This window comes from Bos grunniens, chromosome 7, assembly GCF_055505025.1.
Source record: "Bos grunniens cultivar Pamir isolate PY7600 chromosome 7, Bosgru_T2T1.0, whole genome shotgun sequence".
Taxonomy (NCBI): domain Eukaryota; kingdom Metazoa; phylum Chordata; class Mammalia; order Artiodactyla; family Bovidae; genus Bos; species Bos grunniens.
In genome coordinates, this window is record NC_141171.1 from 84,300,896 (window position 1) to 84,320,001 (window position 19,106).

The following is a 19,106-nucleotide window of genomic DNA, read 5'->3' on the forward strand; positions in this document are numbered from 1 at the left end:
ATTATAAACTGCCTGATAAGCCAATTTAAAATTCAATATATGGTACCAAAAAAAAAAAAGGCAAGGTAATATCTGTCCAACAGTGAGGCTATGTGACATTTAGAATCATACAAGTTACTTGGTAGCTGCTTGTAGAATTGAACAGAACAAGAGGAGAGAAAAGAACTCATAGCTTTATATTCAACTAAATCAATTAAGAGTTACTGTTTCTCCTTACTAAATTGATTTTCATTATCTTACCAGAATGTTAGACAAATGATAAGAGAAATTTAATTATATCTTAGCTCTATTTACACACACACACACACACACACACAGCCCAACTGCTTGGTTCAAGTATAGTGAATGAATATTTGAATAAAGGAATCATTTCACTTTTTAAGACAGAGGTTATCAGATTGAATTTATGGAAATCCATTTCTAAAATCCTTCCTTGTGAAAAGGGAAGAAAGCAAAAAAAACTCTGAAAGATAGAAAATAATGACATTTTGACACACATATATTACTTAAAGAAAAACAATATAAATATTAAAGATGGAACTTCAGACAAAATTCTACACAAGGACTGTAAAAGAAGTGACAATACACCAAGAAGTTAGAACATTCATTATAATGTACACACATGAACACATAGCCCATGTATATAGAAAATAATAATTGAAAAAATGCATATAATAAAATACAGAAGAAATTTAATTATATTTTATAGTCCTCCCTCCATACATGAAATACATATATTATTGCTCTGCTTGGATATAATTTTAAAAAAGCTCAGAAGAGATACTAGAATTTTACTGTCTAATGCGGTAGAAGTGACAGTATGTGAATTTAAAGTTAAAAATAAAATTACAAATACGAACTCAGATCTTCACATTAGCCACATTTTAAATGCTCAATCAGCCATGGGGCTGTTTAGTGGCTGCTGCTGCTGCTGCTACTAAGTCACTTCAGTTGAGTCCAACTCTGTGAGACCCCATAGAAAGCAGCCCACCAGGCTCCCCCGTCCCTGGGGTTCTCCAGGCAAGAACACTGGAGTGAGTTGCCATTTCCTTCTCCAATGCATGAAGTGAAAAGTGAAAGTGAAGTCGCTCAGTCGTGTCCAACTCTTTGTGACCCCATGGACTGCAGCCCAACAGGCTCCTCCATCCATGGGATTTTCCAGGCAAGAGTACTGGAGTGGGTGGCCATTGCCTTCTCCATTGAGTGCCTACCTTATTATATTCATCAACCATAGAACATTGCCATACTCACAAAAGTTCTATTGAGTTGGGCTCTGCTAGAGTGGAACTCCAATGTTCTTGCCTGGAAAATCCAGGGACGGGGGAGCCTGGTGGGCTGCCGTCTATGGGGTTGCACAGAGTCAGATACGACTGAAGTGACTTAGCAGCAGCAGCAGAGTGGAAATCAAACTTTCAACAGAGAATAGGGGTTGGGGAGAACACTGAAGACAAATTTCCTTTGCACTGTCACCTAAATATTTATTTAAAAAAAACCATATTCATGGACTGTGCAGCTAAAATAACTTTTGAAAAGGAATCATCACTGCTCACCGAACTGATAACTTCCATGAATGATTCTATGCATGGTAATGTCTTAGATGTTTATAGAAATTTTGACCTACATCACAATATGTAATAGCAGGAAAAACATTACACAGACCAGACAAGTGCCTAACAAGATTCTTACTGTTACAGTAAAGCAGAGTCAAAAACTGTGCATCCTGATATGGGGTACTTGGGGCCCAATTGTGCCTCCCCAGATCCATAAGTCCCAACCCCCAGAACCTGAGCATGTGACTCCATTTGGATATATGGTCTCTAAAGAGGAAAATAAGCTAAAATGAGGTCATGAAGATGAACCTAGTCTAGTATAACTGGTGTCCTTATAGTAAGAGAAAATGTGCATGCATTCCTGCTAAGTCCCTTCAGTTGTGTCCGACTCTGTGTGACCCTATGGACTGTAGCCCGCCAAGCTCCTCCATGGGATGAGGATCCATGGGATTCTCCAGGCAAGAATACTGGAGTGGGTGGCCATGCCCTCCTCCAACCCAGGGATTGAACCCATGTTTCCTATGTCTCCTGCATTGGCAGGCGGGTTTTTTTTTTTTTACCACTAGCGCCACCAGGGAAGTGTAGACACAGAAATAAATGTACAGAAGGAAGACTATGTAAAGATACGGAGAGAAGACAGTCATCCACAAGAGATAGAACGAGGTCTCCGGAGAGGCCACCCTTGCTGACACCTAGATCACAAATTTCTAGCCTGCAGAGCTGTGAGAAAATAAATTTCTGCCATTTAGGCCATGTAATCTATGGTACTTTGCTATGCCAGCCTTTATAAACCCATACATCAAGCTTGGCATCTTTCTGCTATGCCATGCTCTCTCTCCTACCTGTTCACCAACAGCATTTGTGAACATTAATGTGGTGATCATATTATTTAGGAAAAAATGTTCAAAATTAATAACTTTCAAAATTTAGACCCTGTATTCTGAATAAAATATTACAAGGCACTTGGAGTTTCAGAATCCATCTCACGCTGAATAGAATGTAGTGTTCTGCAGCCAAGAAAGCATTCAGTCTTTATTAAAGCTTTTCCTGTTCAGTTCTCTCAGCTGTGTGCAGAAGAAAGAGGACAAAAGCATGGCACAGATTTGCACAGCATATTGTCAAGTCAACAACAATGATACAAACTCTTCATGGCCAAAGGGCAGCTATCTGTGCTTATCGCCAACGACTGATGATAAAAGAAAGAAGTACGCTACACTTGCATCTTCACTATTTAAAAATACTTCTGAAAATACCCTACCATTAAAATATTTGGCTCTCAGGCTATATACTCTTAGTGATTTCACAGGCTAATGAATATATCAGATGTTAGAAACTTATGTATGTTGATTAAACCAAAGGCTATTGCTAACAACACAATTTTAACTGTTGGTATATTTGCTTAATAAACACAAAGCACTTTACCAAGTCAATTAATGTTATTTTTAATTTTTATAACAACCCTATAAGCTAATACTATCATTGTAACCAAGAGGATTCTACGGGGCCTTCCTAGGACAGACACCTCCTCTCATGTTCTCTGTCCTCTTGTTTGTTAAAAAGTTATAGTCTGCCAGGCATCCCCGGCTCAAGAATTAATGACTGAAAGAACGTGAACATGTAGTGATGAAAGTACCAGTTGGGAGAGGAGAACTGGTAAGAATTTATAAACAGTCACAGAATCTTTATTTCCTCCCTGAAGTACCTAGATAACAGTATCAGAGATGCACATTTCCTGAATTGTTTCATAGATGCTAAAACCCCCACTAAAGGGAAGAAGTGAACTGCTTAATGACCATGTACAGGCCCACAGCCCCCCAGACCTACGGGTACCTGAGGATGATAATGTTAACCCCTCTGACACTGCCCTCCAACCTCACCATCAACCATCATAGAAGTGTGCATGAGTGATCACACATCCTGTGACTCCCCTCCCTCACCTTGCTTTTAAAAATGCTTCACTGAAACTCATCAGGGAGTTTGGGTTTTTTTGTGCGTGAGCTGCTCCCAACTCTGGTACCTTACAATAAACTCTGTACTTTCTTTCACCACAACCTGGAATTAGTAGATTGCCTTGAGTCTGTGGGCGAATTGACTCAAGGCTGGTTTAGTATCACTATTACTCAGTTATACAGGGGAACCTGAGGTGCAGTGACGTTGAAAGACCTTCTCAAGGTTTCTGAAGCACAGCCAGGGTTTCAATCCAGGTTCTCCAGCTCCAGAGTCTGTGCTCTTAACCACTGTGATTTCATTTGCAAATGGCTCTGCTAAATTGCTACAGTCCTTGGGGTCTCAGAAGAATAGGACAGGATTTAGCAACTAAACAACAACTGCTATACTTGCTTTCAAGGACAGACTCAGTCATGCATGGGAAAAATAAACTATTGTCAAGTTCAATCCATATGTGGCCCAGTGATATTTTACATAAAGGGAAAATTTTAAAGTAGTTCTATAGTCTTTAAGGATACATTTACAAGTTGTAATGTCGTAAAGAAATCAAGAAAAGTGATTACTATACAAATAAAGAAAACATTTACTTTGCCAATTGGGAAGAACAAGGGAGGGAAGAGCTGTGCTTAGAAAGGGACATCAGAGGTAGTATCTCAGGGCTAGAGATTGTTAGGTGATGGTTACATAAATTTAATTAGGGGCTTTCCTGATGGCTCATCTTTGCATGAAATGTTCCCCTGGTATCTCTAATTTTCTTGAAGAGATCTCTAGTCTTTCCCATTCTATTGCTTTCCTGTATTTCTTTGCACTGATCACTGAGGAAGGTTATCTTATCACTCCATGCAATTCCTTGGAACTCTGAATTCAAATGGGTATATCTTTCTTTTTCTCCTTTGCCTTTAGATTCTCTTCTTTGCTCAGTCTTGAATATGGTATGGACCTAACAGAAGCAGAAGATATTATGAAGAGGTGATAAGAATACACAGAAGAACCTTACAAAAAAGATCTTCATGACCCAGATAACCACAATGGTGTGATCACTCACCTAGCCAGACATCCTGGATGTGAAGTCAAGTGGGCCTTAGGAAGCATCACTATGAACAAAGCTAGTGGAGGTGATGGAAATTCAGTTGGGCTATTTCAAATCCTAAAAGATGATGCTGTTAAAGTGGTACACTCAATATGCCAGCAAATTTGGAAAATTCAGCAGTGGCCACAGGACTGGAAAAGGTCAGTCTTCATTCCAATCCCAAAGAAAGGCAATGCCAAAGAATGCTCAAACTACCTCACAATTGTACTCATCTCACGTTAGCAAAGTAACATTCAAAATTCTCCATCCAGGCTTCAACAGTATGTGAACAGTGAAATTCCAGATGTTTAAGCTGGATTTAGAAAAGGCAGAACAACCAGAGATCAAATAGCCAACATCCATTGGATCATCGAAAAAGTAAGAGAGTTCCAGAAAAACATCTACTTCTGCTGTATTGACAATACCAAAGCCTTTGACTGTGTGGATCACAATAAACTGGAAAATTCTGAAAGAGATGGGAATACTAGACCACGTGACCTGCCTCCTGAGAAATCTGTATGCAGGTCAAGAAGCAACAGTTAGAACTGGATATGAAACAACAGACTGGTTCCAAATTGGGAAAGAAGTACGTCAAGACTGTATATTTTAACCCTGCTTATTTAACTTATATGCAGAGTACATCATGTGAAATGCTGGGCTGGATGTAGCACAAGCTGGAATCAAGTTTGCCAGAAAAATATCAATAACCTCAGATATGCAGATGACACTACCCTTATGGCAGAAAGCAAAGAACTAAAGATCCTCTTGATGAAAGTGAAAGAGGAGAGTGAAAAAGTTGGTTTAAAGCTCAACGTTCAGAAAACTAAGATCGTGGCATCTGGTCCCATCACTTTGTGGCAAATAAATGGGAAACAATGGAAACAATGAGAGACTTCATTTTCTCGGGATCCAAAATCACTGCAAATGGTGACTGTAGCCATGAAATTAAAAGACACTTGCTCCTTGGAAGAAAAACTATGACCAACCTAGACAGCATATTAAAAAGCAGAAACATTACTTTGCCAACAAAGGTCAAAGCTATGATTTTTCCAGTAGTCATGTATCAATGTGAGAGTTAGACTATTAAGAAAGCTGAGCACCAAAGAATTGATGCTGTAGAACTGTGGTGTTGGAGAAGACTCTTGAGAGTCCCTTGGACTGCAGGGAGATCCAACCAGTCCATCCTAATGGAAATCAATCCTGAATATTCATTGGAAGGACTGATGCTGAAGCTGAAACTTCAATACTTTGGCCACTTGATACAAAGAACTGACTCATTGGAAAAGACCCTGACGGTGGGAAAGATTGAAGGCAGGAGGAGAAGGCGATGATAGAGGTTAAGGTGGTTGGATGACATCACCGATTGATGGACATGAGTTTGAATAAGCTCCGGGAGTTGGTGATGGACAGAGAGGCCTGGTGTGCTGCAGTCACCAAGAGCTGGACATGACTGAACCACCGAACTGAACTGAATTGATGGTTCAAATGGTAAAGAATCTACCAGCAATGTGGGAGATCCAGGTTCGATACCTCGGTCAGGAAGATCCCCTGGAGAAGGGAATGGCAATCCACTCCAGTATTCTTGCCTGAAGAATTTAATGGACAGAGGAGCCTGGTGGGCTACAGTCCATGGTCTTGTAAACAGTCAGACATGACTGAGTAACACTTTCACATGAATTTTCTCTTTTAAACAGTTTATTCATCCCAATGTATATTTGTTTTTATTCACTTTTCTGCTTCTATATTTTTTTTTACAATAAAACCTTTATAATAAAGAGACATACAAATATATCTTTTGCATTTGTTGGAAACAGAAGAATGTTGTATATCCCATCTGAAAGTGTTTATATGAAACACATGAAGTATAGCAGCATGTAAAATATAAGTCAAAATTACATACTGTAAGGTAATAGATTCCTTTCAAGAACTGCAGTGTACCATAATGCCCATAAAACTGACCCATCATCAGAAAGAAATACTGTGAGAAATTTCAACTAGCCATATATACTATGCAAATATTCATAATAAATAAAATGTTTTGATGCTAATTTATCATCAGGGTTTAATCTTTTGGCATATGTATACAAACATACATGTATATATCTCATGTGTGTGAGCATGCTCAGAGTACTATACTAATTCAAGGAATTCTTATTACCAAAAAAAAAAAACAAACCACCCTGCAAAACATTTTTATTACCTGAAAGCATTCACATTATGTGAAAGCATTTTTAAAAAGTCAAGTGGATTTTCCAGTTAGGAAATATATTAGCCAACATTTATTGGTTAATCTTTATTGAGTACTTACTAGATGTCAGGTGGTATGGTTAACACATTATGTGTATTACCTCTCTAAACCTCAATAATGAAGCAACTATCATTATTATCCTCATCTTACAGATCTTAGAGGTTAAAAACCTGAACAGGTTATACTGCCAGTACATGTTAATTAAGGATCTAGACAAGAGAAGACTTTCAAGGCATCTCATTATTTCACAGAAGCAATGGCAAAATTGAAATGTGCCAGTATATTGAACAGAAAATACATTAAGATGTAATGCATTTTAATATTTATACAGTTCAATAAAGTGTAAGTTTATGTGGAACACTTATCTAGCTCCCATAGATGTTACACAAGGAATTTAGTACAACAATGGTGGCCAGGAAAGAAAAAGGCAGAAGACACAAGAGTCGTGAGAAAATGGAAACTTCAGTATTTTTTTTCTATTCCTATGCCACACATCCATCATAACATAGAGGAAATTAAAGAAAAATATTATCATTTATATAAATTTAAAAATAACAACTCTGTAAGCATGAACATATAGGTGTGTGTTTTAATCTGTATATTTAACTAGAATGTCACTTGAGGAAAGATGTTACCCCACGCTAAAGCAATGTTAGATCACATTCATGTTCTAAGAATATGAACCACCAAAGGAAATCATCTAAAGTAATTCAGACAGTAGTATTTACACATAATGATAAATTTAACAATTATTACCAAAGCAACAGGAAAGTCTGTCAATATAACAGTGGGCTATTAAAACATGTGTGTGTGCTTAGTTGCTCAGTTGTGTCTGACTCTTTGCGACCTCACGGACTGTGGCTCACCAGGTTCTTCCATGCATGGGGATTCTCCAGGCAAGAATACTGGAGGGGCTTCTATGTCCTCCTCCAGGGGATCTTCCCAACCCAAGGATCAAAACCAGGTGTCCCTCATTGCAGGCAGATTCTTTACCATCCAAGCCACCAGGGAAGCCCATGAATACTAATACTGGAGTGGGTAGCCTATCCCTTTCCCAGGAGATCTTCCTGATCCAGGAATCACACCTGGGTCTCCTGCATTGTAGGAGGATTCTTTACCAGCTGAGCTACAAGGGAAGCCCCAAATTAGAGCATATCTAACCATAAAGATTAACTAAATTGTTAAGACTTTATAGGTTCTTTTGAATATTCAACAAAGGTTTCACATGTAAAGTAGGAAGAAGGCAGACCTACTAACTTTTCCTAAATTTAATGACTAACTGTTGGAAAGCTACAGAATTCATTGCTTCATTTTAAAAATAGCAATAAGAAAAATAAGGATATGGCCCTTACTTGTGAAAGATACACCTACACGTTTTCCTAAATTACTTATAATACAATAAGGCAAATTGATATTCACTCCCATTGTTTATTATACAAAAAAAAATGGGTTGAATTACTCCTCTGTGTTTCTTAACTGCTATACAAACACGACTTACTATATTGTAATAGAAACGTTTTGAATGTCCAAAGACTGTAGCTGTGTGAAAAATGACTCGGGATATCAGCAATCATATAAAGAGGAAGATTTGTCATAGGCATTAACAGAAGTTAGTGTATCTTTATTTCAAAGTTGGGTTTTCTCAATTTTCTACCTGGGCCACATTTTCAAAAAGTAAGAAAGAAGTAAAGTAAACCCCTTCTAATCTTAGTTCTCCTCATTTGTAATATAAGGATAATCAAAATTACCACCTCAATTTGTTATAAGGATAAATTGATACTACACAGAAAGCAAGAAACTTTGTATGTGACACATAGTAGGCAATTGATATCAGTCAGTTACCTTCTTTCCTCCAACTCTAGCAAGCAGTAGTCACAGAAAAGACACTAAACTCTTACCACCTTTCTTTCTCTAGGGCATTCATCATCCTTTCTACATAAGTTTGGGAGCTCCAGGCAGTATAGTTCAGACTAGCTAAGTAGGTCCCTTATTACTTTGTATCAAAGTTTAGCTAGATATTTTAGTGATTTTTATGGATACAATTTATATTCTAGAATAAATGTTTTCTATTCTGTATTCCCCACTGGATCAAGGAGAGTGACACACAGTCAATGAACATTAAACCCATATTCTGAAATGAAAATGAAACTGTATCTGTATCTGAAGAGCACAAGGTATTTATTCCTTATTTTGAGAAACTTAATGTGTTTTTAAACCGATGAAACTAATCATACAAGTTAATTTTTATGTCATCTAAGATTTAAACAAAAGTTAAGTTTAGGTGGTTTTATTAAATACAGCAAGGGGCTTAAGGGAAACTTGATACCACCATGTGACGTGTGCCCACTGTAATTCAATGTAATAGAACAACTGGCTACCAGACTCTAAAGAAACTGTTAGCACCAAGGTCACATATAACTTCCAAGTTGTGAAAGCAATGTTCATCTCTTCATCTTCCACTCGAACAGAATGTAGCTGACCTATACATCCTCTTGAAACCACTCTCCTCTCATGGCTGCCACTCTCCACGGGCTCCTCTCTCGTCTCACTGAAAACTGATTCTCAGTCTTTTCGATTGGGGCCCCACTAGGTTCAGCCTTATTACTGCTTCTTCACCAACTACCTCATTCTCTGGAAACCTTGTAGAGCCTCATTGCAAGCTGCCTAGTTGTCGCAATAGCATCCAAATCCACTGTGGCAGAGGGGAGGCATAACCAGCAGTTAAAGTCTTTAACAAATGTCTGGAAAACTTATACTGAGAAATTCAATACTGAGAGGGACAACTTAGTTCAGAATATCCTGTTAACAAGTTGTAGTGGAGGCAGGGAAGATCCACCTTGAATCCACTAACAGGGAGTGGAAAGACAGGTACAATCTTCATCACATGTGGTAGAACTTCAGTTCCAAAGTTGTTGAACTGGTGGGGATAGACCTACATTTTCTAAAAGTACATAAGCCAACATGAGAAGGAGCTAAAGCAGGTGAAAGTGGTGATGTCAAGAACAGTAGGAGACAGCTGGGTGGCTAGGCTAGGCTAAGTCACTTCAGTCGTGTCCGACTCTGTGTGACCCCATAGACGGCAGCCTATCAGGCTCCCCCATCCCTGGGATTCTCCAGGCAAGAACACTGGAGTGGGTTGCCATTTCCTTCTCCAATGCATGAAAGTGAAAAGTGAAAGGGAAGTCGATCAGTCGTGTCCGACTCTTAGCGACCCCATGGACTGCAGCCTACCAGGCTCCTCCGTCCATGGGATTTTCCAGGCAAGAGTACTGGAGTGGGGTGCCATTGCCTTCTCCAAGCTGGGTGGCAGGGGATTGCTATTTCCTCTGTGAGGACTTTGGCATCATTTGATATATTTTTAAAACAATACACATTATTAATTAGGTATATATATTTCATACATATATGCATACTCACATATATATATGTGTGTATGTATATATATATGCACACAGTTGTCTCAAGATCCCCATTCCCTATATATTTCTACATAAATTTATATATTAAGGCTGATCCAATAATTCTACCTCCTTATATTCATTTTTTTCTATAGCAAAAAATATTTCATCTATCTTTTGAATCTAGCCTCCATTTTCCCAATATACATTTAACTGGATTCATATGGAATTGTTTCATCCTTATGATTATAAGTATTGCTTTCTGCTGTTCCAAGTTGTCATTTATTATATTTATATTCATGTACAAAGCTCAGTTTTTCTTAGAGTTAGCAATTGCATTTTAAAATTTTTCATGTGCTTTGTGATCTTTGTGTGTAGTATCTCCATATCAATTACATCTCTGGATAGGGAGTCAACATAAATAATAAGCTAATCACAATAACCCTATATTTTTGTCTATAGAGCAGTCATTATTAACCAATACATTTGGAACATTCTATATATAATAACATTGGAAATTTATGTTACCACAGTATATATCTCTATCAATCTTTTTGAAAGTCTACCCTTTTGGTCTAAACTTATTTCTCAGTGTTTTGGTTTTCTACTGTTGTCATAAAAAATTACCACACTTAATGGCTCAAAACGACAAAGATTTATTATGTTAGAGTTCTGCAGGTTCTAAGTCTGACATATTTCTCACTGGATTAAAATCAAAGCATCAGCAGGATTGCAATCTGTGCTGGAGGCTAAAGAGAAGAATTTCTTTGATGCAGTTTCCAGCTTCTACAAGCTGCCTACATATTTTGGCTCTTGGCCCCCTTCCTCTATCTTCAAAGTCAGCAACACTGCACCTCTCTGACTATTCTGTTGTTACATCTTCCTATCTTCTGAACCAGCTAGGGAAGGCTCTTTGATTTTAAAGGCCCATGTGATTCGGTTTGGTCCACCTGGATATTCCAGGATAGTCTCCTCATCACAAGGTCCTCACCTTAATCACACCTGCAAAATGCCAAGGAACACAGTACATTCACAGATCCCACAGGTTAGGAAGGATGTAGGCATTTCTGGGAGGCCATTATCCTGCCTTCCACATCAAGTATGTATTACCTACGCAATCTTACCAGTGAAAGCTCTTAGCAATGGATATGCTGTATGAGTTAAGGAATTATTTTATTTCCTGGCTTAAATGTCTATAATTTCAAATTGGCTATGATTACTGGGCTTCCCTCATAGTTCAGTCAGTGAAGAATCTGCCTGCAATGCAGGAGACCTGGCTTTGATCCCTGGGTCAAGAAGATCCCCTGGAGAAGGAAATAGCAACCCACTCCAGTATTCTTGCCTGGAGAACCCCCATGGACAGAAGAGCCTGGCAGGCTACAGTCCATGCAGTCGCAAGAGTTAGACACGATTTAGCAGCTAAATCGCCATATAGAAGATAAAATGTATATCCTAACAAAAAACACAGAAATATATGCCTAAGAAATATTTGTTAATTAAGAGTGAACATACAGTATAGGGAATATAGTCAATAAAGTCATTACTAATGTAGCATTTTTGTTTTTGTTTACAAATAGTAACAAAATTAATTGTGGTGACCATTTTGTAATATATAGAAATATCAAATGACATATGTTGTATACCAGAAATTAACATAGTTCTTTGGTCAATTATACTCCAAAAACAAACTCATAGATGAAAAGATCAGATTTATGGTTACCAGAGGTGGTGAATGGGTAGAGAGGGAACTGGACATAGGTGATCAAAAGATATAAACTTCCAATCATAAGATAAATAAGTAGTAGGGATGTAATTACAACATGATTAGTACAATTAATGCTGCCATATATTATATATGAAAATTGTTAAAAGAGTAAGCCCTAAGAGTTCTAATCACAAGAAAAAAAATTTTTTTGGTAAAACCTAGCATAGAACTAGGAGGTATACTGACTCCAAGCCAATCCTCATACAAGTTCAGTAGCACACAAATACACACATACACGTCTCATAAAGTATTTTAGAAATTGTACAGAATCATATGGAATCAGAAGTTAAGAAAAAACTCAGATCAAACTCTGGAAATAAAATGAATCCAACACCAAGAACTACAAAAGATAGTAATTAAGACAGGACAAATTTTAGATTTGCCAATCTCAAAATACTCCTGTTAAATCAACTCATATGTAATACAGAATACTCTTATCTTTGTAAGCTTTCGTATCTGCTTGCTGTAGGGGGCTGAGTACAGAAATAGAAGAGTCAGATCCTTTCCTGCTAAAATATGTCAGCCTCCATCTTGTCATATAAATCACAATTATCATTACTTTAAGAAAAGCCTGTCACACTGGTAGTAAAGAATGAAGCTACAACTATAAATCATCAAGTTGCAGGCCACTGTGACTTATGGCTTGTGAAGCAATCATTAATCAAATAAATTCTACATTTTAAAAAATCAGCAAGACTAAACTCTTTTGTGATGATCTTTGTGGATCCTTTCATGGAGTGTCTCTAATTCTTTAGCACTGACTGGTCCAAAGCAGATAAAGAGAATTTAAGGAAGACGATGAAAAAGTAACAGGAATTCTAACTGCTAATTCGCCTGATGTCCAGATGTGTGTGTATCTGTGTGTGATTCCCCCCCCCCACCCCCGACTAGAGATGCCATAGTTTTCATCATGGTATCAAAGTAGTTTGAGACATAGGAAGTTAAGAGCCATTCTAAGATGAAATTAAATAGCTGGAAAGCCAACAATAGAACAGTTATTTTGTAACATTTGTCTCTATCAAAAGTATTGATTATGTAGAGAAGATATTTTCATAATATCTATCGTAAAAATCAGTCTTTTAATGCAATTATAAATCTGACTGGTAACTTCCTGAGAGATTTAGTATTAATTGTATAGCATTCACTTTAATCATGTGTGTGCTCAGTTATCCAGTTGTGTCCAACAGTTTGCAACCCCATGGACTTGAGCCGACCAGGCACCTCTGTCCAGGGGTCTTCCCAGGCAAGAATACTGGAGTGAGTTGCCATTTCCTTCCCCAGGGAATCTTCCCCACCCAGGGATCAAACCCATGTCTCCTGCACTGCAGGTGGATTCTTTAGCTGACTCCAATGCAGTTAAGAAGCTCCTAAATGAGCCATCTCAGAGACACAGATGGTTTCTTTTCTATAGAGAATTTCTCTACCTACACTCTGGGTCTCATCTCTTGGCACATCTGCCAGACTTTTATTCTGCAATGATTGCCTCCAGCACCTTTAATTATTCTTTTTATCATGAACCTTTTAAGTTTTTATTTGGGCCCACATCTTTCTTAATCTTAAAAATGAGGGACTATACAGAAGCCACATAATTCATTTAGTTTCTCTATTAATATCTTTAAAATAGTGATCTCTACAGTTTTCACTTCAATGCCCCATCTCAGCCCCTTTGAGTGGAACAAAATCACTTAATTATCCATTAATTTACTGAATTCCAGGGACAGGCTAGACACAGTGCTTATTAAAGCTCTCTCCACCATAGTCTGTGGTATGAGCCACAGCATCTTTAAAAGCAAGTGAAAAATACTGGTATTTTTCTGTGAAGCAATTTTCTGATCAAATCATGACAATCTCTTTCAGGACAGTGTGGACCACTGAACAGTTGTGTACTGCACAGCTCTAGAGGTGCCATATATAAGGATGTTAATGGTGGCAGCTGCAACTGTATAATGTAGGGGCCTTGGACTTTTTAGTCTTGCGGCTCTATTACGTAAATTCTGTCTTTCATGGGTCCTGCTTAAACTGGTCTATGTGTCTTTATCCACACAATCCTGTTCTCTTAAAAAGAAGTGAATAACAAAACATGCCATCTAGCTCCTATCCCTGAGTCATTGGCTATAACCTTTGTGCACCCTCAAGGTGAACCTGTGTACTTTTGCTCTAAGTTGCCATTTTCCCATTTCTTTCTGGTAAACACACTCTGCTTTCTTTCTTAGCTGTTTGGCCAGAATCCTCCCCACCTCTGTTTCCTTTCATTATGTACAACATCTAAGGAATGGCGACAGTGTATTTGCAAATACTTTCTGTTGCTTTTGTCCTGACTTCACAGTCATTGCATTCAACTAAGAAAACTAGAGAACCAGGAATCACTTTCAAGTTAAACACATTACTCACCCTAGCCTTGCTCTCCTAACTTGCCTTATAGCTGTCCACCACTAATTTAGTTGTTAACATCCATGTGGGCACATAAAAAATAGTTAATATTTTCATTGTACTATATATTTTATTGAATATATTTAATTAACATTAAATATATTGTTAATATATTATTTTATTATATGCCTAAAGTTAATAATTAAACATAGTTAAATATTTATTAGGTATAAACTCGCCCTAATAGTTACCACTGAATTTTTACAGTACAGCAAATTGTAAGATGACAATTTTAAATTCTTTCTATTCTTCCATCTCTCAAATACAACTTCCCTAATGCAATAAGTGTGTGTTTGTGTGTACGTGTGCATATGTATGTCTGTTTGAAATAAAATGGATCGTGCCATTTAAACTGTTTTGCAACTAGCTTTTCCACTCAACAATACATCTTGGGCAACTTTTCACGATAACCTATATAAATCTATCACTATGTTTTTAATGGTTGCAGAGTAATGCATTCATATGGTGTACAAACCATAATTTATGTAAAAATCTGACCGCAAACGCTTTTAGAAAAATCTGCTATAACTGTAAATATATGAAGATATGCAGAAGTCGATGGTCCAGTAAACAATATAGCTCATCTTTAATGTTTTCACCATTGAGTAACAGGGATGTTTTCTAGGTAAAAACCGAATTTGTCACAGAATATCTAGTTTTAACATAATGTAACAGGCCTGACTACATTTTTTGGTATATGTCAACGAACTGACAAGAATGTCAAATTTAGGATTTTCAACTCAAAGTCACCTAGGGTGCACCAAAATTGTGTTAGTTAGAATATGGAACCTTCTCAATGTGCTATAGGACATCTAGGGCATTTCTGTCATTTAACTGACATGCATGACAGACCACAAAATGTTGAATGCCAGCTCGCATTTTGTAGTTCTGAACAGGCAGCCTCTATTCCACTGTTCCTGCTTTAGTGAAGTTGACATAAGAATACCAGGGAAAACCTTATTTGATGTATCCTAAATGCAAATTTGAAGCCAACCTTAGAACAAATTGTTATAAAGATCAATTAAGTGTGCAAGGTGAAATTATGCTTTGAATATCATATTGAGGATTTGATGAATGATTTGCATTGTTTTGAGATAAGCTCATTGAAATCCATTAACTAGTTATATATCTTTATGACTAAATCTTCAAAAATTACTTTAATATAAGCAAATCTAAGCAGCCAAAAAATACAACCAACGAATATAAGGCAAGAAATCCCAGGATGATGAAAACTATCGTTTGAAAAAAAAAAAAAAAGCCCACATTTTGTCTTGTAACACATTTTAGAAATGTGTCAGAAATGAAGATCTCACTCTTTGAAAAAAAAATAAAGAAAAATAGCCTTCAACAATATAATGTGATATAATGCCAGGTGTTGGAGAAGACTCTTGAGCTTCCCTTGGACTGCAAGGAGATCCAACCAGTCCATTCTGAAGGAGATCAGCCCTGGGATTTCTTTGGAAGGAATGATGCTAAAGCTGAAACTCCAGTACTTTGGCTACCTGATGCGAAGAGTTGACTCATTGGAAAAGACTCTGATGCTGGGAGGGATTGGGGGCAAGAGGAGAAGGGGACGACAGAGGATGAGGTGGCTGGATGGCATCACCGACTCGATGGACTTGAGTCTGAGTGAACTCCAGGAGTTGGTGATGGACAGGGAGGCCCGGCGTGCTGCGATTCATGGGGTCTCAAAGAGTCGGACACGACTGAGCGACTGATCTGATCTGAGAGGAAAATATTTTAATGTAAATTTAATGTGGCTAAAAATAAATCCAAAGCATAGATACTGGCTGAAAATGTTTTGGAAAAGACTCTGATGCTTGGAGGGATTGGGGGTTAGGAGGAGAAGGGGACGACAGCCTGGGGTGCTGCGATTCAAGGGGTCGCAAAGAGTCGGACGCGACTGAGTGACTGGACTGAACTGAGAATGTTTTGGATAAACCAACATAAAAACACATGGTATTTAAGAAGGTGAATAAAATTAAGCAGTCAGAAAATAAATCTAGGACTACCAGATTTAGAGTTTAAGCAGTAACTAAATAATCCTGACTTCACCATTCTTTAGGAATAGAAAAGATACATTTAAATGCTATTAACATGTTTAAAATTCTAGTAATTTCCCCATGGGTACATATGCAAACACATATTAAATATGTCCTTCCTTTTGTATGGTAAAACTGCTTCTTTGGACCACCTTGTAACTATTTTCTGTGTCAATGTTGTACATAATTTGTTCTACGAAATTTAGCTCTTAACAGTTATTGTGAAGCACTCCCAAAGGCTCATATTAGCTCAGCTGCCCCATATCCCAGGAGTCTTTTTAAATGTAGACTGTAATCAACTTGCTAAGTGAAGCAAGGTCTCTCAAAAACCCTCGGCAGAGCTTGATTTGGTGCTATGATGGACAAATCCAAGCTGTGAGTTCTATTACTCATTACTTACAAAATAACTTCAAAATACACTGTCTATAGTTTTCTTTTGTCTTCTGTCCTTCAAATTCTATGATCTGTGAACTTGAGCACAATCCTCTTCAGATTTATTTAAGCAATAGAGTTTTCTTCTGTTTCATGATGAAAATTGTTTTCTAACTTTATATTTTTAGACAAAACATCAAAGCAAGCTCAGGATGTTATCTTAGGAATAATCACCAGGCACAAGCGTGTCCTTGTCTTTATACATTTCTTTCACTGTTGGGAGAAAAGGATTAGAATCAGTTGCCATATAAAAAGTTCATTAGTTGGGTTGAGCAATGGCTAGAAATATAGAAGGAAGACCAATCACAATAGCAGAAAATGCAGTTGGAACTGTATTCGATAGTCAAAGTTTGATTAATATTGGAAATAGTGGTATATATGAACTAATTGAAGTCTAATGCTCATAATAATCTTCTAAAGTTAGGACACAATTGACTGAAATCAGCACACTGGTAAATATTACTATTATAAATAACAATGATTTTACTCTCATTTCTAACCTTCTACAAACTAAATAGACTCTTCCTTGAGATCTGAAATTATGGCAAATGGGTGAAGAGCATTCTACAGTCAAACTGTCTACAACCCTGTCTTGACCAATATAGCTTAGATGGTTTCAAAAAAAAATTAGAGCTCAGTGAGACAGTTAGTCCTCAATCATGAATCAAGTGCTAAACACAAATCCATGTCTAATGAAAGCAGTTCTTTCCCAGTGCTTCTGCTTTATTATTTTGTGGTGTCAAAGTTGGTGGTGAAACTTTTGGAGCTAGAAGGTACACGTCCTGAACAAGTACTTTCCTGAGAAGATTTAATCATCGGTGGGATGTTATGTTGCTCTTTTAAGTCATATTTTCCAAACTGAGTTAGTGATTATGTACAAGTTTCCAAACTCCAGCATCTCTACTCATCTGCCATATGACCTTACAAAAAACATTTTACCTCCTTGTGCCTTAGTTTCCCTATATGTAATAGAAGAGTGATAATAGGACCACTTCAGAGGAGGTTTCTGAAAAATAAATGAGATGACTCATGTAAAATACTTTATATAGTACTTAACACCTAATAAATAGTAAGAGCTAATTTTATTCATACACTCTTCTAGAAGCATCAATTAAGTATCTATCTCTTTCGTCGTACATACTAAGGATCAAAAAAAAAAGACATAAATAACATGATCATAACAGATTTGTTCAGTTCAGTCGCTCAGTCATGTCTGACTCTTTGCGACCCCGTGAATCGCAGCACACCAGGCCTCCCTGTCCATCAAAAACTCCTGGAGTTCACTCAAACTCATGTCCATCGAGTCAGTGATGCCATCCAGCCATCTCATCCTCTGTCGTCCCCTTCTCCTCTTGCCTCCAATCCCTCCCAGCATCAGAGTCTTTTCCAATGAGTCAACTCTTCGCATGAGGTTGCCAAAGTATTGGAGTTTCAGCTTTAGCATCAGTCCTTCCAATGAACACCCAGGGCTGATCTCCTTTAGAATAGACTGGTTGGATCTCCTTGCAGTCCAAGGGACTCTCAAGAGTCTTCTCCAACACCACAGTTCAAAAGCATCAGTTCTTCGGTGCTCAGCTTTCTTCACAGTCCAACTCTCACATCCATATGTGACCACTGGAAAAATCATAGCCTTGACTAGACAGACCTTTGTTGGCAAAGTAATGTCTCTGCTTTTTAATATGCTATCTAGGTTGATCTAATTAAAAAACAAGAAGAAATATGATAACACATTTTAAAAGCAGAAGATAAATCCAAAAAGAGTGACAGGAGAAAAGTAGGGTTAGTCAAAAACAGTTTCACAGAATAAGCAGATCCCATATGGGTCTTATTGCAAAAATCAGACCTAAATTGAAGAAATTATGGAAAATCACTAGGCTGTTCAGGTATGACCTAAATCAAATCCCTTACAATTTGGAAGTAGAAGTGTAGATTCAAGAGATTAGATCTGATAGACAGAGTACCAGAAGAACTATGGACAGAGGTTCATAACATTGTACAGGAGACTGTGATATAAATTATGCCCGAGTAAAAGAAATGAAAAAGGGAAAAATGGTTCTCTGAGGAGGCCTCATAAATATCTGTGAAAAGAAGAGAAGCAAAAGGCAAAGGAGAAAAGGCAAAATATACCCATCTGAATGCAGAGTTCCAAAGAACAACAAGGAGAGATAAGAAAGCCTTCCTAAGTGAACAATGCAAAGAAATAGAGAAAAACAACAGAATGGGAA

General features: G+C 37.5%; 1 protein-coding gene across 6 annotated transcripts in view; it reads right to left on the reverse strand.

The window, feature by feature from the left end:
• Positions 1-19,106, reverse strand: part of EDIL3 (EGF like and discoidin domains 3) — an 805,907-nt gene that overhangs the window by 401,975 nt on the left and 384,826 nt on the right. The gene's annotated exons all lie outside the window — the stretch shown is intronic.